Source organism: Cervus elaphus, chromosome 16, assembly GCF_910594005.1.
Source record: "Cervus elaphus chromosome 16, mCerEla1.1, whole genome shotgun sequence".
In the NCBI taxonomy this organism is placed as follows: Eukaryota; Metazoa; Chordata; class Mammalia; order Artiodactyla; family Cervidae; genus Cervus; species Cervus elaphus.
The window spans coordinates 40,082,497-40,107,931 of record NC_057830.1 but is presented as its reverse complement, the minus strand read 5'-3'; the positions used below and the strand labels follow the sequence as shown (position 1 = coordinate 40,107,931).

The following is a 25,435-nucleotide window of genomic DNA, read 5'->3' as shown; positions in this document are numbered from 1 at the left end:
TGACCATGCTTTCAAAACTTTCTCCATCTGATAAGCAGGGAGGAAAAAGGTATTCTGTTTTAACCAGCATTTCTTTTACTAGAGAGCCTGACCTTTTTTTCTTCAGGTTCTATTGACCACTTGTATTTCTTTTTTTTCCCTGGAAATTATCTCTACATGTCTTTTTTAAATCCCCTTTTCTGTTGTATGTCTTTCCCTTACTGCTTTGCAAAATTCATTTTTCACGTTGGCATCCATCCAACCCACAGGAGGAAAAATCAGCCAAAGTCCCAAGAAGAGCTTGGGAGGATGGAGAGCAAAATGCCCCAAGGCTACGCCCACAGCCTCCCTCTGCCCTGTGGTGGGCTCCATTCTGCCACCCCCGCAGACCAGAGGCCTTACCTGTTGCTCCCAGGTGCCACTTTCCATTCTGCACTTGAACTGGGGTTCAGCCCCTTCTTGGGGGAGTCCCCAGCTACTGGGGGTGAGGGTGGCCCGCCTGCTTGTGGTCCCGGCTGCAGTGTGAATCCAGTGACAAGGTTGTTGGCAGCCCAATGACCCAGTTTAGAACCGGGTCCCACCGGGCGTCCTCAGGTGCGGGACGGGAACCGGAGCCTCGGAGCAGACAAGTGGCCCGGCCTGGTAGCCCTTCCTTCTCCAGCCGCTGCGCTCTGCGCCCCGGGGCCCCTCCCCTCCTAGCGCCTGGGGCCCCTGGGGCCGGGGAGTTCTCGAGTCCAGGAGGTGACAGCACGTGGTCCAGGGTGACTGGCACACGTGAGCCCATGGGGGCGTTTCGGGTGACCAGGGTCCCGAGTGGGGACCGCAGCCTGACTCTGTAGGCTTAGCTTCCGGCCCTGCTGCAGCAGTGCCGGGGGCTCGGCCGGCGAACCAGCACTGGTCAGCGTGCGGTTGGCCGGGCTGTGCGGGAGCCCTGAGCGCGGATGTCCCCCTCTCTGCTCAGATCGCTCATGCGGAGGGAGTGCTCTTGGTGATGGGTGGGGGCCCACCATGGTGCCTGGCATCTGTTGGGTGCTTATTAAAAATCGACTGGACAATAACAGCGTACGGATAGCTCAAAGTAGACCCATTCTCATGATGCTTTTAAAATCAGGTATAATTCTTGATCACAGGTTAAAGGGCTATTGAACGTGAAGTGGAGACATCCTTCATGGTCCAGTGGTTAAGAATCCACCTTCCAATTCATGGGAGGAGGGTGGGTTCCATCCCTGGTCTGGGAACTAATATCCTACATGCCATGGCGGCAGCTAAGCCCACCCACCTCTACTACTGAGCCTCTGGCCCACAGTGAGACAGAAGGCTAGGTGCCCCAGCAAAGATCCCCTGAACTGCTGCTAAGACCCAACAGCAGCTGAATAAATAAATATTTTTTTTAAAGTGAAGTGAATGGAGGGGGCCCTTGACTCCCTCATCTTCCATTGTAAGGGTCCTCTTACCTCTTGGCAACCCTTCCTACTGGTATTTGTTGGCACCATTGGTTCCCTGGAGAGAGGATGTTGGGCATCTTGGAATCAGAACATAAGGGTCTGAATCCTGACTTTACCACTTCCAGGGTCTACAGATTTAGGGGTACTTTTGGAGCCTTGATTTCATCTTTTGATCACGGAAACAGCCTTCCTTTCAGGTGTGTGTGTGATGATTAAACGAGATAACAAGTGGAAATGACTAGCACAGAGCATAGCTTCATTTACATGCAGTTTCTTCCTTCCTGCCTGCCACCTCTGAACCCCCGAGCCTTGTACTCAGTAGGCACCCAAAAGTAATTGAATGAATAAATATAAATTTCTATTTAAATCATCATGCCTTATCAAAACTGCCTTTTCCTTCTGACCTAACTGCATAGGAAAGCAAATTGATAAGTCCATTCCTTATGAATTTATTGAATTAAGACATTTAACACATTAAGGAATGAATTAGTGATTTTTCTATGAACAGGGATCTTTTATGTTTTAATAAGGAACTCCTAAATAGGAATTTTATGGATTTTCTCTGTGTTTTTTGGGGTTTTTTGGGAGGTGGGGGGTTGTTTGTTTTTGGCCCCAGTATGTGGCATATGGATTTTAGTTCCCTGACCAGGGATTGAACCCCTACCCACAACACTGGAACCACTTAACCACTGGACTGCTGGGGAAGTCCCTATGAATTTTAATAGCTAAATTTTACATATTGTGTAATGTTGGAAATAAGGGCAATAGGGTTATTCATGAGTAGGTGGACCTTCCCCATGCCCTTCAAATCTGCTGACGCGGGTGCCTCTGAAATTTATTTTGTGTGGGAAAGGGGGTAAACAGACACTGGGGTCATTTATGGGAAGTGAAGATCCCCTGGGCTCATAACATCTTACCCCAGCATATAGTCAAGGCTTGTGTCTAGACAAGAGTCATGGGTTACAAGGTTGGATAGAAGAGGCAGAGTGAGGCATGATCTCACCCCAGCCCAACACAGATGATTTCCAGGAAAATGAACCATCTTGAGACACACACCGGTTTGCCCCCAAGAGGATGAGCCCCTAAACCTGTGCTGGACACTGAGGCCCTAAGGGCCCGTGAAGGCAGGAGGCAGTGAGCGCTGCTGCTGCTGCTCGGAGGGGCGAACGAGCCGACCCTCAGGGAGCAGGAACTGCTCAAGTCCCACTTCCTCTGAGAAACCTGATCCAGCAGCTTCTGCCCTCTCTGCTCCCCTCCAACAACACCCACAGCTGTGCTCAGAGCCTACAGGGTCTGGGCGTTTCCTCCTCCTGCAAGGGTACCAGGCAGCCCCAGCTTGCTTCACGGTCCCCTGAGACCATTTCCAAATAGACACTGGCCACAGCAGGGCAGAAGGAAGGCTTTCAGAGCAATTCAAGAGGCTCCATCTTTTAGCAGGACAGTGTCTGAGACAGTGTTGAGAGGCAAAAGTGCTTGACCTTTTGGGGGGGGAGGTTCTGGTCCTTTTGGACATTTGCAGACATTTGGACTGATGGAAGTCACACTTCTCCTCTTCACACCTGTTCTATCAGTCCTCAGTCAGAAATTTTGATTTCACTAAAGAAATCAAAAAGCTGCGTGGAGACATATCTTATACCACAGTTCAGAGAGCTTTTAGACAATAGAAAGGTCTATTCTCAGCTTCACCTATGAACACCTCCAAGGTCATCAACCACCCAAGAGTCTATGCCAGTGAGGTTACATCAGCATCCATCACGGAAACTAGGAATATCCTCTACCCTGAATGCAAGCCAACTGGGTCAGCGGAACATTCCTGTAGCTGGTTCACACGTACCAAACAAGGCCCAGGTTTCACCAACCCTCTCCAGGTATGCAGAGGAAAATTTCACAAAAGGAAGATCCACTTTGCAGAGTCTTCTGTGAAAACCTCATCTGAGTGAAGTCCAGGAACTACTGCAGCAGACGGACTTAATTCGTCACACAGTTTGGCTCAGGAGAAGGTCATCGTCAGGGGGTCAGGGCAAGATGCCCGGGATTCCCCAGTGGTCCAGTGAATAAGAATCCACCTGCCAATGCAGGGGACATGGTCCTGGAAAATTTCACATGCCGCAGGGCAACTAAGCCCCAGCACCACAACTGCTGAGCCAGTGTGCCGAGCCCACGAGCCACACTGTGGGTGCTGTAACAAGAGGAGCCTGTGCACCACAGGGAGCCCACTCACCGCAATTAGACACGGCCTTTGCGAGGCAACGAAGACACAGGACAACCACAAATAAAAATAAATTAAAACTTTAAACAAAGGCAAGGTGTCCAAGGACCTCAGTATGTGGCTAACATGAATAAGAGCCAGCCAGAAATCAACTGTGACCGTGCCTTATCAGAAAGTAGTAAGTTATCTCTCCCTGGGTTGTTGGCTAAGCAGTTGAGGACATTCTTCCATTCAATTCAATCCATTTAAGGATACAAGTTCACATAGTTGGTACTTTAAGCATTGCAGACAAGAAGCCCTGTAGCCCCCAGGGGGTGTCTGGGAGAGATGGGGGAAGAATTCCTTGACAGACCCAGGACTTAAATCCCAGACATTCCTGATAAACATCAGCCAGAATCAGCTCACCTTCCCCAAGAGCCTAGAGTACCCCCTACATGCAGCCACCTCTTCAGGCAGCCTGCACATTCATCCTCTGTGGGGAATGGGCTGCACAGAACACCACTTCCCTATCGCCACTAAGCATCACAGCCCAGTGGTTTAGAGTCACACAGAGCTGGGTTCAAATCCCACTTCTATCACGTTAGCTCTGAGACCTCAGGCACACTCAGGTTTTCCAAGTCTCAGAATTTCATCTATAAAATGGAAATGATATGCATGTGTGTGCTCAGTCACTCAGTTCTGTCCGACTCTATGCAACCCCATGGACGGTAGCCCACCGGGCTTTTCTGTCCATGGGATTCTCCAGGCAAGAATACTGGAGTGAGTTGCCATTTCCTACTGCAGGGGATCTTCTTAAACTAGGGATGGAACCCACATCTCTTACATCACTTGTATTGGCAGGTAGATTCTTTACCACTATGCCTCCTGGGAAGCCACAGGAACAATATGTACTTAAAAGCAACTTTTTGAAGGAAAAAACAAGCAACATCGTCATTTCAGGACTCTCACAAAAGACAAAGATCATGTTTCTTAAGTTCCTGACCCATGGTAGGTGGTCCCCCAAAATCAGGTAAAATATTTGGGTTCAAACAGGTGTTGCCTGATAGATTTTTTTAACCATTTCTTTTCTTTCTTTTTTTTTTGCATTTATTTGGCTGCATCAGGTCTTCGTTGCATCATCAGGGATCTTTGTTGTGGCGCATGGACTCCCTAGTTGTGGTGCACAGGCTCCAGAGTGTGTGGGTTTAGTTGCTCCAAGGCAAATGGGATCTTAGTTTCCCAAACAGGGATTGAACCTGGATCTCAGGTCCCCTGCATTGCAAGGTGGATTCTTAACCACTGGACCACTAGGGAAGATCCCTTCCTGCTAGAGTTGACTCAAGTTGTTCAAGCACCAACTACCATTTTGGTTGATGCTAAGTGGCTTTCCCTGATGGCTCAGTCAGTAAAGAATTAACCTGCAATGCAAGAGACTGCCTGCAATTCGGGAGACCACTTGCAATGCAGGAGACCTGGGTTTGATCCCTGGGTTGGGAAGATCCCCTGGATAAGGACACGGCAACCCACTCCAGTATTCTTGCCTGGAGAATCCCATGGACAGAGGAGCCTGGCGGGCTACAGTTCATGCAGTCACAAAAAGTCAGACATGACTTGGGGACTAAACCACCACCACCAAACTGTATAATGTAGGTGGTTGTATTTAATTTTGTGCTTCAGATTTCCCCAAATGTTATTAATATTTGAGAACCCTCAAAGATGAGCTTAGGTAGATCCTCTTGGATTCAGCTCTTGCAAGAACTTACTTGAAAACTAGAGACAGACATTTTTCCAAAGAATACACAATATTAGAGAACAGCTTAGGTACCAAAACAAAAGGTTTGTTCACACGTGCTGTGTAAACTATGTAGGTGCTACCTTGTGCCTAATTCCATGGGAAGGGCGGGCTCCAAGGAGTCTTCAATGCCTACAAATAAGACAAATAAGTCAAACAGGTCTGAAGTCAACCAATGCTTCCTGGTCTTGCTGGGAGTTAGGGCTCAGGATGTGGTCAGAGGGAGAGAAAAAAGTTCTAAGCCTGAATCTTGCTGAGATTTATCAGTTCATTGTGAACAGTGCTCCTTCAATTGATTCACATCATTTGTTGGAGCTCCAAAACATATACCACCCCTGGAACTTTCCAGTACATTCTAGAAATGCTGATGTTTATATTTTCTTGAAGCTTAGTGAATTTACAATGTTGTGTTAACTTCTGCTGTGCAGAAAAGTGACTCAGTTATACACACATTCTTTTAAATATTCTTTTCCATTATGGTTTATCCCAGATATTGAGCATAGTTCCCTGTGCTGTACAGTAGGCCTGTCCTGTTTATTCATTCTACATGTGATTGTTTGTATCAGCTGACCTCAAACTCCCACTCCATCACTCCTCCATATGCCCCTCCATTGGCAACCGCGAGTCTAGAAACACTGATTTCTATGATTCCAGGCATGGCACTGTACTGATAATGGATGACTATTGGAAAATCCTTTACTTAATTTGGACCCAAAGGGGCTTCAAGAGGGAAAGAAGATGTAAAACTGGAATTTCCAGGGTGCTTTTCTTCGGCTGTTCTTTTGATAGCTGAAATTTTCCACTTAGGAAGGAACATCAAAGGCATACTCCAAAAACAAACAAACAAAACAAAACAGAAAAAAACCTCTGATTCTCAAGATTTCCTTGGGATTACTCAAATATTTTGTTTTTCTTCTCCTAGAAGCAAACCTGTCTGAATGACGACATCATCATCTACCTGAGAAAAGGCATTCTATATCGTAGAACTTGCTGCAGCAACAGTATTGTCTGAAAAGCTGAGTGGCTTTGAACTTCCCCAATGCAGTCTTAAATAATACAACAGACCTCAGCCTCTTACCACTGACACCTGAGTGTCAAAAGATACCCAATATACCCAATATAACCAAGAATCCACCTGCCAATGAAGGAGATGTGAGTTTGATCCCCGGGTTAGCAAGATTCCCTGGAGTAGGAAGTGGCAACCCACTCCAGCAGTCTTGACTAGAGAGTCCCATGGACAGAGGAGCCTGGTGGACTACAGTCCATGGGGTTGCAGATTTAGTGACTAAACAACAAAACAAAGATGTGCATAGATAAGGAGGGGAAACACACTGTAAAAATTCTACACCATTTGTGGGATTTCCCTGACTGTCCAGTGGCTAAGACTCCAAGGTTCCCCTGCAGGGGGCGTGGGTTCCATCCCTGGTCAGGGAACTAAGATCCCACACTGCACAGTGTGGCCAAACAAGAAAATATCATTATACACTACTTGTGGATAGTGCATTTAGCAAAAAAAATGACTGTTCTTAACAAACTGATCTTCTTAACTCCTTCTACCTACCAACATGACCATCCCGGGCCAGAACCTTCTACAATAGGCCTCCCTTGGGTTCCAGTTTTGCGTGATTGGCCTCACCTTCTCTGAGGGCCATGGTAGGTAAATGACTCCTTGCTCCCAGCACTTGCTCTGCATCTTGTGTTCCGGGGCCCCCAGTAATGGGCCCGCTGTCCCCATTGGGAAGCACTGCATCAGCAAGCATGGGGCTTCCCAGCCGGCAGCAGTGGCCCTTGATGCAAAGGCCACTTGCTTAGTGTCTTTGAACAATAGAGCAAGGAGCTCAGCTGGTTTTTTTCACCCAGACATAATTCTCTGCTTGATGTCTCTGCCAGATGTCGGCACTCAGATCTGGGGTCAGAGGTGGGGTGAGGGCCGTCTCCTCCATCAGACCCTCCCCCTGCCACCCGGATCCCTGATCTAGCAGCAGAAGTGATGAATGGTCCTCTTTCATGGCCCAGAGCGCACTGGAGAGGCTACCAGAGCTGTGGTCGCCTGCCGCTCCTGGCCCCACACGGAACACATTCCTCTGTGGAGGAGGGCTGACTTGGGTGGACAGAGGGCGATCAGAGAGTGAGGGAAGCGGGCGGGGACAAGGGGGCCCTTCTGAACCACCTCAGACAAGAATGCAGACTCTGACACCAGGCTTGGCCAGGGCTGGTCCATCTGGCCCCTGGCCAAAGAATCCACCTCCGTCCTGTCTATTTCTGGCCACAGGGTGGGAATGTTCAGGGCCCAGTGAAATGGCCAGAAGGTAGGCACCCAGAGCTGAACTTCTGTCCGCTTTCAGAAAGAGGCCTTTGTCTGGCACAATTTGTTGTGACCGATCGGGGTGCCCCACAGTCCATCTCCAGCCCTGGGTGGAATCTCATTCTGACCAGGCTGTTTCCTGGGGGGGATGAACGTACAATTTCAAACACTTTAAAATGAACCACTGGAGACTGTTGGATGGAATCAGAAAAGGAAAGCCAAATATACAGTGTCTGTAAGAGACACATCTTTTAATTAATTTATTTATTTTTGGCTGTGCTGGGTCTTCGTGGCTGGCTTTCTTTAGCTGTAGCCAGTGGGCTTTTCCTTGCAGTGGCTTCTCTCATTGCAGAGCACAGGCTCCAGAGTACCAGTTTGGCAGTTCTGGCATATAGGCTTAGGTGCCCTGAGGTATGTGGGATCTTCCTGGACCAGGGACTGAACCCATGTCCCCTGCATTGGCAGGCAGATCCTTAACCACTGGACACCAGGGAAGCCCTAAGAGACACACCTTATCTCTACAGATTGTAGCCCATAAAGAAGGGGCAGTGGCTGTTGTTCAGTTGCTCAGTCGTGTCTGACTCTGCGACCCCATGGACTGCAGCACGCCAGGCTTCCTTGTCTTTTACCATCTCCTGGAGTTTGCTCAAACTTGTCCATTGGGTTGGTGATGCCATTCAAACACTTGTCCTCTGTCATCCCCTTCTCCTCCTGCCTTCAGTCTGTCCCATCATCAGTGTCTCTTCTAATGAGTTGGTTCTTTGCATCAGGTGACCAAAGTTATCAGGGTTTCAGCTTCAGTATCAGTCCTTCCAATGAATATTCAGGACTTATTTCCTTTAATATTGACTGGTTTGATCTCCTTGCAGTCCAAGGGACTCTCAAGAGTCTTCTCCAACACCACAGTTCAAAAGCATCAATTCTTCGGCACTCAGCCTTCTTTATGGTCCAGCTCTCACATCCGTACATGACTACTAGAAAAACCATAGCTTTGACTATATGGAACTTTGTTGGCAAAGTAATGTCTCTGCTTTTCAATATGCTGTCTAGGTTTATCATAGCTTTACTTAGGAGGTGCAAGCATCTTTTAATTTCATGGCTGCAGTCACCATCTGCAGTGATTTTTGAGCCCAAGAAAATAAAGTCTGTCACTGTTTCCACTGTTTCCCTCCCCCTATGAAGGGGGAGAGGAGATCCAAAATCAATGCTGCTGCTTGGAGAGGAAGCGGGGTGAGGCAGGGATGACCATCAAGTTCAAGTTAGCCACCCCAAACAGCCCCTAAAAATACGGAGATATGGTTCTGCTGCTGCTGCTGCTACGTCGCTTTAGTCGTGTCCGACTCTGTGCGACCCTATGGGCAGCAGCGGCCAGGCTCCTCTGTCCACAGGATTCTCTAGGCAAGAATACTGGAGTGGGTTGCCATTTGACTACAGGATAATACATATATGTTCTTTGGCATGTGTGTTCAGTCATGTCTGACTCTTTGTGACCCCATGGACTATAGCCTGCCTGGCTCACCTGTCCATGGGATTCTTCAGGCAAGAATACTGGAGTGGGTTGCCAGTTCTTACTCCAGGGGATCTTCCCAACCCAGGGATCAAACCCACATCTCTGGTGTTTCCTACATTGGCAAGTGGGCTCTTTACCACTAGCACCACCTGGGAAGCCCACTGTATAACATATAGTGATGCAAAGAGCATGGTGCTGGCACCTGAGAGTGACCCAGACTCACATCTGGCTTCTGCAAATACAGAAGGGTCTCAGGGTGTTAGTGGGTTCCATAAGAAGTACCAAGTGCCCAGGACAGTCAGTGATAGGCTCAGAGCCAGTGCTCAATGAGCGGTGACTATTACAGTTACAAAATCAGCGACAACCTGGAAAAATTCTAGGAAGGATGTCACTTCACCCATCGACCACTCTTTTTCCTATTTCTTTTTTTGGTCACACCATGAGGCTTGGGCTTGCAGGCCCTTAGGTCCCCAACTAAGGATCGAACCCAGACCAGGGAATTCCCACCCTCTGAACACTCTTAACACAGCACTTGGGTAACAGGTTTTTAACCACCTTCCCACCTCCTCCCGACTTCCAACACAGACACACTCTCAGACACCCTTTCTCAGAGCTAACAGTCAAGTAGCCAAAGTGGTCTGAATTTCCGTGCCACTTTGAAGGAGGTATTAAGATCCATAAAAGGTAGGGAAGAGAGGAGAACAGATGTCAGGCCAGGATAGGGTGCAAATTTGGCAAGTAATCCAATCACCGCAAATAAGTCTTGTTTCCAGGGGAGGAAGTGTAGTGGGGGATGGGGCGACTGCATGCAAATCTCTGGAGAACTGGTCTGAGCACAGACACTATGGTAGAGAGGGGCTCACTGGGGCAGGGGGGGTAGGTGAGTAGGGGGAGTCCTGGCATGGAGGGAGTGTACAAACCAGCTTTCCTTTAAATCTACTTTTTTTTTTTGGGCCACACCGAACAGCTTGTGGGATCTTCGATCCCCAACCAAGGATGGAACCCAGGCCCCCAGCAGTGGAAGCACAGAGTTCTAACCACTGGACCACCAGGGAAGTCCTCAAACTAGATTTTCTAAGAGATGGACTCCCAAAATGGCTAAGTAGGGACTTCTCTGGTGGTCTAGTGGTGAAGAATCTACCTGCTAATGCAGGGGATTCGAGTTCGACCCCTGCTCCGGGAAGATTCCGCATGCTGCAGGGCTAGTAAGGCCATGAGACACAAGTACTGGACCCTAGTGCCCTAGAGCCGAGCTCCGCAACGAAAGAAGCCACCGCAAGGAGAAGCCCGCACACCAGAACTGGAGCAGCCCCCACTTGCCACAACTAGAGAAGGCCCTCACACGGCAACAAAGCCTCAGTGCAGTCAAAAATAAATAATTTTTAAAAAACAGCCAAGGAGCTCAGGTCTTAAGTGACATACTCCCCAAGCCTTCTCTATTTAGCCCATGCCTTGGGGGGCTTCCCAGATGGCGCTAGTGGTAAAGAACCCGCCTGCCAATGCAGGAGACATAAGAGATGCAGGTTCGATCCCTGGGTGGGGAAGATCCCCTGGAGGAGGACAAGGCCACCCACTCCAGTATTCTTGCCTGGAGAAGCCCATGGACAGAGAAGCCTGGCAGGCTACAGTCCACGGGGTCGCACAGAGTCAGATACAAGTGAAGCTAAGTAGCTTCACACGCGTGCCTCACACACATGCTTCAGGGAGTGACAGTCACAGCAGGACTCAACTGTGGCTTTAGACACCTTCTGTGTCTCCAGAAGCTTCCAGGCCAAGCTCCCTTCCAAGCAATGCAACCTGATCCAAGAGTCACTTCGTCACGCCTGAGTCCCTTAGATGAGAAACAGAACCCAGGCCCCAGGGGAGGAAGAAGCAGCTGGCATAGAGGCCAGGGCCACATCTTTGGCCTGCTTGAAATGTCTGGTGGCTCAGGGGAGGGCGCAGGAGTGCTGTCCTCAGTTTGTGAAGAGCCCATAATCTGGGATCCTCCTGTCCATAGAAACACTGGCTCCCTTCCAAAAGCCCAGTGAGTAATAGCAGCAGGTACCAACTGCCACCTCACCAAAACTGGCCAGACCCAGCTCACAGCGCCAGCTGGCACTGTGTCAAGAAACTGACATCCCCAGAGTGCTTACACAGAGAGCTACAAGTTCTTGCTCTTACTGCACGAGGCTGACTTTCTCAGCTACTTTTAGAACTGATCAGTTACTAGTGTTGGTGCATCAAAAGACACTATCAAGGGGACTTTCCTGGTGGTCCAGTTAAGAATTTACCTGCCAATCCCTGGTCCGGGGACTGAGCTCCCATAGGCCGTGGGGCAACTAAGCCCCTGCGTCGCAACTACCGAAGCCCTCGCACCCTCTGCTCTGCACCAGGAGAAGCCGCTGCAATGAGAAGCCTGTGCACTACTAGAGAGGAACCACACTCGGCACAACTAGAGAAAACCCACATGCAGCACCGAGGAGTCTGTATGCCACAACTAAGACCCAGCACAGCCGTAAATAAATACATGAATATTTTTTAAAAAACACACTATCGTGATGCTTCATGAACCAGAGCAGCAGCAGTGGGGGTAGAAAAAAGGGTGTGCATGTGTTCTGAGTCACATTTCTTTGCAACCCTATGGACCATAGCCCTCTAGTCTCCTCTGTCCTCTGTCCGGGATTCTCCAGACAAGAATACTGTATTGGTTTGCTGTGCCCTCCTCCAGGGGATCTTCCCGACCCAGGGATCAAACCCGCATCTTTTATGTCCCCTGTATTGGCAGGCAGGTTCTTTACCACTAGTGACCCCTGGGAAGGCCAGAAAAAAGGGTGTACTAATTGATTATTTATTGTATTGTTTACATATCTGTTTCCCTCCTAAGACTGTGAACCCCTTGGAGGGTAGATACATTCCCAGGTCCTCCATGTCCAGCACAGAATAAATACTGAGTAAATGTGATGTGAATTGAGAAAAAGAAATATCAACAAAGTGAAAAGACAATCTACAAATAAGACAAAATATTTGTAAATCATGTATCTGAGAAAGATCTAGTATCCAGGATATACAAAAACTCTTAAAATTCAACAACAAAAAGACAAGCAATCTGATTTAAAAACGGACCCAGGACTTGACTAGGCATTTCCCTGAAGAGACATACAAATAACCAACAAGCACATGGAAAGATGCTCAATATCATTAGTCATTAGGGAAATGCAAACAAAAACCTCAATGTAGTACCACTTCACACCCACTAGGACGGCTATAATTTATAATTTTTTTTTAAGTGGAGAAAAGTAGGTGTTGGTGAAGATGTGGAGAAACCGGCAGCCTCACTGCTGCATGGATATAAAATGGTGCAGCCACTGCGGAAAATAGATTGAGAATTCCTTAGAAAGTTTAACAAAGTATTACCATATGACCCAGCAATTCCACTCCTACTTATATACCCAAGAGAATTGAAAACAGATGTTAACACAGAAATTTGCACACACATATTTAAAACAGTGCTATTCATTATCACTGAAAGGTGGAAACTACGCAAATGTCCATCAACAGTGAATGGATAAACAAAATGGGGGTGTATCCTCACAGTGGAATGTTATTATTAGGTCAGAAAAAGGAATGAAGTATGGCTACATGCCATTATATGGATGAAGCTTCAAGACATCATATGAACTAAAAGAAGCTAGACAATACCATATATTATATGAATCCTTTATATGAAATATCCAGAATTGGTAATAGAAAATAGATTAGTGGCTATTCAGGGGTGGGTGTAAGGGGATGGGTGGAAGAGGAGATGGCTAATACATACAGTTTTCTCTTTGTGATGATTGCATGTATCTGTGAATATGCCAAACTCCATTGACTTGACCACTTTAAATGGGTGAAATTTATAGCATGTGGATTATATTTCAATTAAGCTTTCTAAAAAGGAATCTACTTAATTGACACTTCAGTTTAGTAATATCTATTTACCAAGCATCTGTTACCTGGCAGGCATTGTATTAGACACTGGGATTCAAAGATGAATCTTGATGTGGGTTCTGTTTTCAAGGAGTTCACAGTGTATTTAGAGAAGCAAACACAGAAACAGAACTGAAAAGACAGTGATTACAGTTGGAGATGAGGAACGGGCAAAGACTTTGACAGCTGACATCCAGACAGGTTTTGAAGGGAAGAGGGAGTTTGACAGGTTGATGGTGGGGAAGGGAGACCATTCCAGACAGGTGTGAAATAACACATGGGGTTCTGAAAGCCATGTGGGGCTCAGAATTGCAAGATAAAAAGTGGAACGGCTGGGATAGTGGGTAGGGTGAGGGGATGTGGAAGAGGTGAGCTTGGAGAAGCAAGTAGAGGACCATGAGGAAAGTTGCATGTCATACCAACAAGCTGAGTTTTCCTTTGGGGGATCAGAAACCAACAAAATGTAAGCAGGAGGGTGAGGGAGGGTAGATCTGTGATTAAAAGCAGAGTCAGCCAACTACAGCGCGTGGGCCAAATCTGTGACGTTTTTGGAAACAAAAATCTTGGAACACAGCCATGCTCTCATTCCTTGTTGTTTATGGCTGCTTTCCCATGAAAACAGCCAAGTTGACCAGTTGCAACGAAGATCGAATGGACCTGTTAAATAAGTCTGAAATATCTGGTATCTGACTCTTAGAGAAAAAGTTTACCCACCTCTGCTCTAGAAAGATCACTGTGCCTACTGCATAAAGAATGACTTCCCATGGGTTAACAGCAAGGGAAAGGAGGCCAGCTGGGAAACTAGCAACGCTCCAGGCAAAGAAGAAGCTAGGGGCTTCCCAGGAAGAGCTAGTGGTAAAGAGCCCCACTGCCAATGCAGGAGATCTAAGAGATGAGGGTTTGATCCCTGGATGGGGAAGGTCCCCTAGAGGCAGGCATGGCAACCCACCAACATTCTTGCCAAGAGAATCCCATGGACAGAGGAGCCTGGCGGGCTATGGTCCACAGGGTCGCAGAGTCAGACACAACTGAAGCGACTTAGTATGCACGAACAGGGTACCATCATGCTGCAACATCATGATGATGGGGTAACAGATTATATAGGGGGTTGATAGTGGGGTGGGGAGGTGGGTGTGGCTTTGAGAGCCTGGATAACATCAATTTGAGAATATTAACAGTGCCACTGGAAAGGATTAGAGACCTCATGGGGTTCACTGATGTCCAAATTTTTGTTTTTTCTTTTTAAATCATTAAAATGGTCCCTAAACCTCAAGGTTAGCAGAGTGCTCTCGGACATTCAGTGCATCTGAATTCAAGGCCACTCAAAAGCTTGCTCTTCAAATTATTCCCACACTTTGGTTCCGGGCATGCTAGAGCAATTCCAGGTCACCTGACAGGTAATCTTACCCCCTTTGTGAGATGCAACAAGCCCAAGCTGCACACTTTCTCTGGCTCTGCTCTGAAGCTGCTGTCGGCACCACGTGAGCACACGGAGTCAGCTGCCAGGCTTCAGCATATCATTCTTGACTGATGACTTATTTTTAAATGCACATGTCGAATATCATGTCTTACTCATATTTGTCTCTTACTGGCTGAGTCTCTGGCAACTAGGATGTCACTCATAAATCATTTTAGTTAATAACAGAGGGGACCAGAGACTTCCCTGGTGGTCCAGGGGTGAAGAATCTGTCTTCCAAAACAGGGGATGAGGATTTGATCCCTGGTCGAGGAACTAAGATCCCACGTCCTCAGGGCAACAAAGCTTGAGTGCCACAACCAGAGAAGCCTGTGCACTGCGAGAAGATCTGGCACAGCCAGAAATATAGAAAGAAATCAAGAGGGGACCAGGTGGGAATGGAAGGAGGAAGGAAGGCAGGAATTTTTCACTTGAGAATTTTTTTCACTCAAGGCTTAAAACTCATGATCTAACAGAAGGTGACAAAAAAGCAGTTCTTGGTCATGTCCAACTCTTTGTGATCCCATGGACTGTAGCCCACAAGTTCCTCTGTCCATGGGATTCTCCAAGCAAGAGTACTGGAGTATGCTGCCAGTTCCTTCTCCAGGGGATCATCCCTACCCAGGAACTGAAACTGGGTCTGCCACATTGCTGGAGAAGGAACTGGCAACCCACTCCAGTATTCTTGCCAGGAGAATCCCATGGACAGAGGAGCCTGGTGGGCTACAGTCCCATGGGGTTGCCAAGAGTGGGACTGAGCAACTAACCACAGCACACTGCCACATTGCAGGCAGAGTCTTTACTGCCTGAGCCACCAGAGAAGACCCAGAAGAATACTGGACTGTGTTGCCATTCCCTTCTTTATCGGAGCTTCGCACCCAGGGATCGAACCCAGGTCTCTTGCACTGCAGGCAGACTCTTTACCCTCTGAGCCACCAGGGAAGCCCCAGGAGTGTTCCAGGTGAATGCAAACCCCCGTGGCCCAGGGAGAGCCTGGAAGAATGATGTTGGCTGGTGATGCCCTAATACAGCTGTAACTGCAAACCCCAAATATGTTGTATCATCTTCTGCAGACATTTAAAGGAAAGAAGTTGCTTAAATCTCACAACTGATCTTGCTGCCTCTCAGATTATAAACTGTGTTTCAAACATCTCTTCTTAACAGTCTCATGGTGGACAAAATGTGGCATAAATGTATTGAAATATCCTACTTTATCTTTAAATCCATACACTCTGGCTAATGTCCTATTCTTGATCTAGATGGTCATTACAAGGGTATGTTCATCTTGTAAAATTCATCCAGGACAGGTATTTATACACCTACATTCATAGCAGCATGCATGTATTAGCATGCATGCATGTATCACTTCAGTTGGGTCCAACTTTTGACGCCCCTATGGACTATAGCCTACCAGGCTTCTCTGTCCATAGGATTCTTCAGGCAAGAATACTGGAGCGGGTTGCCATGCCTTCCTCCAGGGGATCTTCCTGACCCAGGGATCGAACCCACATCTCTTAGGTCTCCTCCACTGGCAGGCGGGTTCTTTACCACTAGCACACCTGGGAAACTCCTATAGCAGCATATTCGCAATAACCAAAAGTGGAAGCCACCCAAGCAGACAAGTGACTGGATAAACCCAATGTAGCACATACACACAGTGGAATTTCATTCAGTCTTAACAAGCAAGGAAATTCGGGCACATGTTACAACACAGACGAAAGTTGAAGACAATATGTTAAGTAAGGGGTCCACCATCCCAACCCCCTCACCCCTGCTCTCCGGGCCACAGAGCTGGAGATGAGTCGTGGAGGAGCAAGCAAAGCTTCATCTGCACTTACAGCCGCGCCCACTGCTCACGTTACCACCTGAGCTCCGCCTGCAGTCAGATCAGTGACGCCATTAGATTCTCATAGGAGCCTGCGTCCTACTGTGAACTGAGCATGCGAGGGGTCAAGGCTAACAGCTCTTTACGAGAAGCTAATGTCTGATGATCTGAGGTGGAGCTGAAGTGGTGACACAGGCGCTGCTGGGGAGTGGCTCCCACCGTCTCCCATCACCCCAGACAGGACCATCCGGTTGCAGGAAAACTAGCTCAGGGCTCCCACTGATTCCACATTATGGGGAGTTGTAGAATGATTTCATTATGTATCACAAGGTAATAATAATGAAATTAATTGCCCAATAAATGTAATGTGCTTAGTGTAATGTGCTTGAGTCATCCCAAAACCATCCCTCCCCTCCACTGGACCATGGAAAAAATGGTCTTCCATGAAACTGGTCCCTTGTGCCAAAAAGGTTGGGGACCACAGCTGTGTTAAGTGAAATAAGCAAGTCACAAAAAGACAAACAGTGTATGATTCCATTTATATGAGGTATTTAGAGTAATTAATTAATTAATCCAATGGACATGAATTTGCACAAACTCCAAGAGATAGTGAAGGACAGAGGAGCCTAGCATGCTGCAGTCCATGGAGTCGCAAAGAGTTGGACACGACTTAGCGAACAACAACAACAAAGGGTAATTAAAACCATAGAGACAGAAAGTAGAATGGTACTTGCCAGGGTGATGCGAGAAGGAGGGAGTCAGTGTTTAATGCGTACAGAGTTTCATTTTTGGAAGATGAAAAAAATTCTGGAACAGATGGTGGTGATGGTTGTACAACAATGTGAATGTATGCAATACCGCTGAAAGGTACACTTAAAAATGGTCACAATGGTGAGTTTTATGTTTTGTATATTTTATCAGAATAAAAATGAAAACGAATGCGTTTCCATTTGTATACTTAGGCTTGGTGCCATGTCACTTACATTCACTATTCTTCTGGAAGAGGTACTTTTAAAAGGTACTTTACTCAAATTTATATTCGTGTTTGTTTCAGAAGAGCTGGAACATCTTTATATTTAGAGAAACATCTTTCTCACTAGGTCGTGAGTCATGCAGGCATCTGGAAAGTTGTGCTGTGTTTATCCCAGGACATGCATGTCCAGGGACAGGGCTGGGGATGGGGGAAGTTCATGGATCCAAGTTCAAGAAGACAGTATAAAGAAACTGTCTGAGCAAAAGTGAGCTGTTTGCAAGTCATCAACAGAAGTTATCTTCTCATAAAGCACAAGCTTTATAGGCAAGCGGCAGTATTTTCTCAGAAGATGCCCTCAGCATCATGTTGGCAATGAGTCAAGGAAGACGTCTGGGAGCCCCTGACTCGGGGCAGCCCCAGGCCAGCTGTGTCTGCTTGTCTGACAGATTCCAACAGGAAAAAACTAAAAAGAAAATGCATCATCACTCCTGTATGACATTATAACCTAATGGTGGTTTAGTTGCTAAGTCTTGTCCGACTCTTTTCCACTCCATGGACTCCATGGGCTCCACTCCAGAGCCCACCAGGTTCCTCTGTCCATGGCATTTCCCAGACAAGAATAATTGAGTGGGTTGCCATTTCCTTCATCAGAGGATCTTCCCAACCTGGGGATCGAACCCAGGTCTCCTGCATTGCAGGCATATTCTTTATTGACTGAGTCACCAGGGAAGCCATTATAATATAATATAAAAGGTATTTCAAGTGAAGGGATGAAAAAGACTTGGGCCAGGAGAACTTATTAACTGTGATCCTAATTACGTCCTCACCTCCGCTGAGTTGATTCTCACTCTACACCCTCATTTGCTGTACACACTTATCTGGGTATATTGTTTCTGTCAAGAAAAGTGATAAAGAGTTTTTAAAACTCTGGACATTTTTTTGTTAAACAGACTTCATTCATGTTATTTTTCTCACATAAATCTATGTGGTGGCTACAGCTGGAGTCTGGGTCCTATGCAAGGAACCTCTGGTATGTTAATGCATTAATATACAAAGCATGAGTGCCAAGTTGCTTTAGTCACGTCCAACTCTTTGCGACCCTATGGACCCTAGCCCACCAGGCTCCTCTGTCCATGGGATACTCCAGGTCAGAATAATGGAATGCATTGCCATTACCTTCTCCAGGGGATCCTCCCAACCCAGGGATTGAATCTGTGTCTCTTTTATCTCGAGCACTGGTAAGCAGGCTCTTTATCACTAGCGCCACTTGGGAAGCCCTAATATATACAACAGAGGTGTATTCATAGGCGTGTTTCCTGCCTTACTTCACTCTACGTCACAGGTTCTAGGTTCATTCAGCTCACTAGAATTAACAGACTTTTATGGGTAAAAAGTTCCTTTTTAAAGGAAATTTTCATTCCTTTTTATGGGTATGTAATATTCCATTGTGTACATGTGCCACTTCTTCTTTATCCATTCATTTCTGACAGACATCATATCCAAACTGTCACCATGATGCTTTATCACCCTGGAACAAGTACCTGTTCTGAAAGGCTGGTTCTGATGCCTAAAGATGTTTCTGATACAGGTGGCTGGGGAAGACCGGCCAGCACAGCTGGCTGGACTGTGCTCCCTGCCCATCACACGCACCTCCTGCAAAAGGACAACTGAAATGACCAGGATGAGAAGATCTGAGGACTCACTTCAACTGAGACAGGGCAGAGACTCAGAAGATGAGTAGGGCATTGCTGCGGATCTGTGACTCTGCGATCCACTTCGCTCTCCCTTTGCTGGGTCATGATTGTTAGTCTTGCTGGCTCTCTGGGTCTGGAGCAGGACAGGCTGCAGCTACCTCATCCAAGGCCTCAGGACCCCCGGGGTCCAGATGGGTCTGTGTGACACTCCTAGGCAGACTGATCATAATGCCCTTCTCCAGAGGGAGATGAATGACAGTCATTACAAGCTGTCCTCCTAAACTCAAGCAGCCCCAGGAGAGGACATCTGTACCTCCTAAAGCTCCCAAAACTGTAAAAGGACATCTGTACCTCCTAAAGCTCCCAAAACTGTAAAAAAGCTACAGCAGCTGCTGACAACGAATCACCTAGAAATTTTACTGTCCCTACAGAGACAGTCTGTTAGCTGCCAGAAGACAGCATGGTTAAAAGGTAACGCTCTGTCCCTTTGGAGTTCCTATGTTGAATAACGGGACTGGAGCAACCAGTTTCTCGGTCCCTAATGGGCTGTATTGTGGAAGGTCTATTCATTTGATGTCTATTTCAGGGCAAAGAATATGACAGCAGAAAATCTAGGCATCAAGAAATAAGAGATTTCATTTTCCCCCACAGCCAGCCAAGGAGGGAGAATTACAACTCATGAATCTCATTAATAAGATGTAAAAATGACTTTGTTATTACCCCTTTCCAAAGCAAATAAACACAAGTAGTGAAAATGCTAAAAGTAGAAAGTTCTGGTGTCTTCTAGCCTCATCAGACAATGGCAGAATAAACAAAATTGTCCATAAATGAAGAACTTCAGAGGGGAGCCTCTTTGTTGCCATAGAATTCAGCCATCTCCCCCTAAAGACGCCAGCGGCCAAAATACTTGGGCAAAGAAGAGTGAGGGGTAATTGTTCTCAATGAAATTTCTTCGTGGGCTGTTTATCTCTTCCAGGAATTGCGGCTCCAGTCATTTCACTCATCCTACTTTCAGAACTAGGAGCCTGAGAATGGGAAGGATGATGGCTCTTAATTCAGAGGGGGCCGCCCTGAGTTCTCCAGAGGTGAGTTGCTTTCCCATAAGCTGGAAAATAAGCCCAGGCTTCCTGACTTTGCCGCTGATTTATCTCCAGCACCAAATGGCCAATTACTAAATATTTACACTGGGGTTTCTGATACCAGGTGAATAGGAAGTGATAAGCCCAGGATGAAGCGAGAGCCAGGATGAATGAGTCAGAGAACAGCTGATATTCCATGAAGAGCGCAGAGAAACAGAACCGCCGCTGCCCCGGAAGGAGGACGCTGGGTCAGTTCTGGGCTCTGCCAGTTACCAGCTGTGCCATCGGGACTGCTTCTCTGCTGACCAGCTCCCTCAACTGTAAAATGAATTCAACAAAACCCACCTCGCTCTTTAGTGGGAAGTTGTGTGAATCAAATAACACAGGAGGTAGAAAAGTGGTTTGAAAGGAATAATATACAATTTGAACAAAAATCATATACATCAACAGAACATAGATCAACTGTAAAAAGACATTTGGGTGGAAATTAGGGGAAAAATTGAACATGGACTGGGTGTTAGATGATACCAAAGAATTACTCTTACCTATCTTGGTTATTTAATGTTTTTAAAGGTCACACTGAACTGCATAGGGATGAAAGGATTGTATGTCTGAGATTTGCTTTAAAATACTTCCACTATGGACTTCCCTGGAGGTCCAGTGGCTAAGACTCCATGTTCCCAAAGTAGAGGGCCTGGGTTTGGTCCCTGGTCAGGGAATTAGATCCTACATGCCTCGATTATGCGTTCAGGAGCGCGTGTTAAGTTGCTTTAGTCATGTCTATTTGTGACCCGATGGACTGTAGCATGCCAGGCTCCTCTGTCCATGGGATTCTCCAGGCAAGAATACTGGAGCGGATTGCTGTGCCCTCCACAAGGGGATCTTCCTGACCCAGGAACTGACCCATGTCTCTTACATCGCCTGCATTGGCAGGCAGGTTCTTTACCACTAGGGCCACTTGAGAAGCCCCAATTAAGAGCTTCTACACTGCAACTAAGACCTGGCGCAGCCAAACAAATAAAAACAAATGTTTAAAAAATACTTCTGTGAAATAGAAATTGGAAAGGGATAGACAAGTAAGTATGGCAAAATGTGGATAACTGTCGAAGCTGAGTGGGAAGTATATGGGGGCCTTTTCCCTATTATTGTCTATATTTGGAATTTTTCAGAATAAAAACATGATTTTTAAATAAACAGTGTAGAATTTTCTAGGATACTAGACAGCTTCACTAATGATCACCTCCCAAAGCACAGAAAATCTGTCTCATGTACAAGGCCCTTGTACACTGGGCATACAGCTGTCAGAGACAAACCTCAGGAAAAGGCCAGGAGAGGCCAGGTGAAGAGGCCAGTGGTAAAGGAGACATATGAAAACATCTCCGCAGAATTTCCCATCTGCCATGCACCAGAATGTCAGCCGACTGTAACGTCAAGGTGATGCTTCCTCTTCAGACCTAAGTTTCCTATTCAACTCTGTCGCTTAAGGACTAAAGGGCCTTGGACCAAATCACTTTTTTAATACAAAATCAGAGACAGAGAAATGCTGGCGCGCATGCGCACACATGCACCGTGGGATTCACCAGGCAAGAGTACTGGAGTGGGTTGCCATGCCCTCCTCCAGGGGATCGTCCCAACCGAGGGATCAAACTCACTTCCCCTGCCACTCCTGCATTGCAGGAAAATTCTTTACCGCTGAGCCACTGGGGAAGCCCAATTTACCGTGGATTTGATGGCCAGTCCAGAGATGGATTCTAGGCACCAGGAAGGGGAACAGAATAAAAGACAGAGGGAAAGGAACAACTTAGCCAAGGAAGAGTCCCGGGAGTCCGTCGTTCACCTGGAAGCCGACCAGGGAAGCGAGCACTTCGTCTCAGTCCTAAGCCCCAGCCCTGAGCCCCAGCCCTGACCATTGAGTACATAATGCACCATAAATAACCAAGTAACTCCACCAAGGGTGACAAATGGTCTTTTAGGGTCCGGGACAGACCGGCTAGCCGTGAGGTAGGCGAGGAGCCTGGAGTGGGGGGTTTGGCTTCAAGTCTCCACACCCACTAACCCAGTGTGTAGCCTTGAGCTTCAGCACTTTTCTCTTGCACAGAAAAGAATCCACTGGACCGATCTGAAGATCTCCGCAGTTTCAAGATTTCAGTGGACGAAATTAACGTGGGGCGTGTTTCTGACTCTGATTCTCACCTCTCTTCTCATCCGCACTTGAGGATTCCTAGCCTGGAGAAGTTCAGTCCCCTCCCGGGTGGTGTTCCACCGCCTCCCCTCACCCCACCCCCGCTGCGTTTCGGTGGTCTTTCTTGGGGCCGGTGAGAGACGACTAGGAGGAAGGAATTCCTCTGATTTTTCCAGTCATCTACCCCGGCGCTGATTTACAGCGACTGCTCTTGCAGGCAGCTACTCCAGAGCGCTCCAGATGGGGGGTTGGCGGGTCGGGTCGGGAGAGCGCGGGGGGGGGGGGGGGGGGGGGGGAGTTGGGGGAGTAGAGGGGAGGAAGGTGTGCAAAGCGCCTGCGTATAAATTGCGAGCACTGAAGACGGATGGAGTTTCAGCATAAAACCAGAATTAGCCCCAAGGCGATCCTGCATGTACCATCCATGGATTCGTCTGTGCTGGCGCTTTTCTGCTCCAGAGCCTCCGTGCGATAACGGCGGGAGGGGTTTCCTGGTACCCAGACAGGCCAGGAACTGCTACCTGGGGCGCGGAGCGGACCTCTCTGCCCAAAGGACTCAGCGCGCACTCCAGCGCTCAGCCTAGCCTTTCCGGCCCGCTGACGAGAAAACCAATTCCAGGCATTTGACGCTAGGGCTCTCCGGCTGCGCCCTAGCCCCAGACCTTCGCACACCCCATCCCAACCCAGTGTGTTCCACATACCCAAAGCCACAGCTCAGGGGACGCCCCAGTGCGCCCCCAGCCCCCCGCGCGCTCCACCTCCTCAAAAGCCAGAATTCCAGGCACCGGCGCAGCCCTCAGTGTCCGTGCCCCTACGCTGCGCCCTCCTAGGCACCTAGCCCGCACCGGGTCTCGACTGGCTCTGTCCTGCCTGGTTGCAGGCGCCCCTGGCGAGCCACGGACCTAGCGGCCAGCTCCCGGGGGCGCGCCTGCTGCGTGGGCTAACCGGCGAGGTTAGCTGGGTTCAGGCGAGGTGGGACTGGGTGGGTCCCGTTAGCCTGCAAGTCCTCGCATCTCCGAGCAACAAGCTTTCTCTCTGTGTGCCCGCCTCGTAGGTCCCGGGAGCCCCACGCACTGCTGAGAGGCGGCGCGTGGGGAGCGGATCCTGAAGACCCCACCCAGACCTCCGCTTGCGCGCGAACCGCCCTGGGGCGGGGGCGGCTCAGGCAGCGCTCTTACTTGGCAGAAGTGGTGCGCACTGCTCGGCTGGGCCCGGCTCTCCACTGGGGGCTCCTCTCTGCGCCCGTCGCCGCGGAGCCCCTTTCCCGAGCGGATGGGGGCGAGCCGACGACTTCTCCGGTGGTTGAAGAAAGTGAACTCCCAAGTTTAGGAAGCCGTGGGCTGGAGTGGCTCCTGAACCCTTTTCCCGGCACTTTTAACCAGCGTCGGACGGCAAATCCCTCCCCGGACCCACCCCCTTCCCTGAAGGCGGCCGCAGCAGCAGGCCCGGCCTCCGGCCCCTTTTGTTGTAATTCGAGAGCGACCGCTCCCGGGGCCAGAGGGGCTGTGCGGAGGAGGCTGCGCGCCAACGGGGCAGCCCTTCCTAGACTGTTCTCGCCCAGGTTTCCGGAGCCTGAGAAGCTGGGGAGCGGCCTTCTCCTCTGGGAGACTCCTCTGCACTCCCCCCTGCCGCCCCCGCCCCACGCGGAACTCCCGGAATTTAACCCTTCGGTGTCTATCCATCCCCAGTAGAGCCCGAGCCTAATCCCTCCCCGTATGCAGACAGCCTGGCGCTGCCTGGTACCTAATAGATGCTCAATGAACCTGGTGATTGAAAGAGTTCAGAAACAGTCGTCTACCTCTCCTGGGGTTTTCCTGATGGGCAAAGCAGTTTCTGGAGGTGACTACGCACAGCCGCCTTTCTTCCGGCAGATCGTCTCTCTCCTCTGAGAATCCCTTCTCTCTTTTTTAAATTAAAGACTTTGGATTCAGTTATCGTTAAGGTCCCTTCCTACAGTGCAGGGCCGGGTTTAGCAATGCGATCAGGAGCCTGAACCCGACGCAGCTAAGAATGTCTATGGCGCAGGACATTCCTTGCCTGGCTCGAGGCTCACACTGAAGACAAAGGCAGGGGGTCATGTGGGTTTGGGGAGCCCTGAGGGGATTCCCAGGGGCTTCCTATGCAAGGGCCAGATTTGACCGGGGGCAGGAGGTAGCTGCTGGAAAACAAGGTATCCAGTCTGTGGGCCTTTGGCAGTGGGCAGAAACCTAAAAAAGGGATTTACATTAGGAATGGGGCTCCTCTTCTTGGTTCTTCCTGTGTTCCCTCTTCCCACTCCTCTGCCTCCCCAGTAAACTCAAAGCTTCACCCAGGATAGGTGGAGACTCCAAATCTCAGCCTCCAGCTCAGACTTGTCTCCTCATCCCTGGGTTTGTAAGCCCACTGTTCTCTAGGACATTCCATCTGCCACAGCTAACCTGTTGTTTGGTCTCTCGGTCCTGTCCAACTCTTTGCGATCCCATGGACTGCAGCACGCCAGGCTTCCCTGTCCTTCACCATCTCCCGGAGTTTGCTCAAACTCATGTCCATTGAGTCGGGGATGTCATGCAAGCACCTCTGTTGCCCTCTTCTCCTCTTGCCCTCAATCTTTCCCAGCATCAGAGTCTTTTTCAATGAGTCGGCTCTTTGCATCAGGTGACCACAGTATTGGAGCTTCAGCTTTAGTATCAGTCCCATGAACATTCAGGGTTGATTTCCTTTAGGATTGACTGGTTTGATCTCCTTGCTGCCCAAGAGATTCTCAAGAATCTTCTCCAGCACCACAATTTGAAAGCATCAGTTCTTCAGCTCTCAGCCTTCTTTATGGTGCAACTACCACATCCATACATGGAAAACCATACACTGGAAAAACCACAGCTTTGACTATATGTATGCAGCAAGCCCCAAACTTGGTACCCTGACTCACAGCCCACCCCAAGCCCTGTGAGCTCTTTTCACAATCCTCCTCCTCCTCACCCTGAACAGTGAAACGATCCTCAGGTCTGGTGGATGGTACAGGAAAGGGCCAGGAGGGAGGTGGGTGTGTTTCTAAAAAGGCAGCATGAAGGATCCCTGGGATG

The 25,435-nt window shown here is 48.5% G+C and overlaps 1 protein-coding gene across 1 annotated transcript in view; it reads right to left on the bottom strand.

Moving 5' to 3' along the window:
* Window positions 1–23,822, bottom strand: part of LOXL2 (lysyl oxidase like 2) — a 110,165-nt gene extending 86,343 nt beyond the window's left edge. The window contains exon 1 of the mRNA XM_043870655.1: window positions 23,555–23,822. The gene's annotated coding sequence lies outside the window, so the exon portion shown is untranslated. The remainder of the gene's footprint in view (window positions 1–23,554) is intronic.
* Window positions 23,823–25,435: the final 1,613 nt, after the last annotated feature.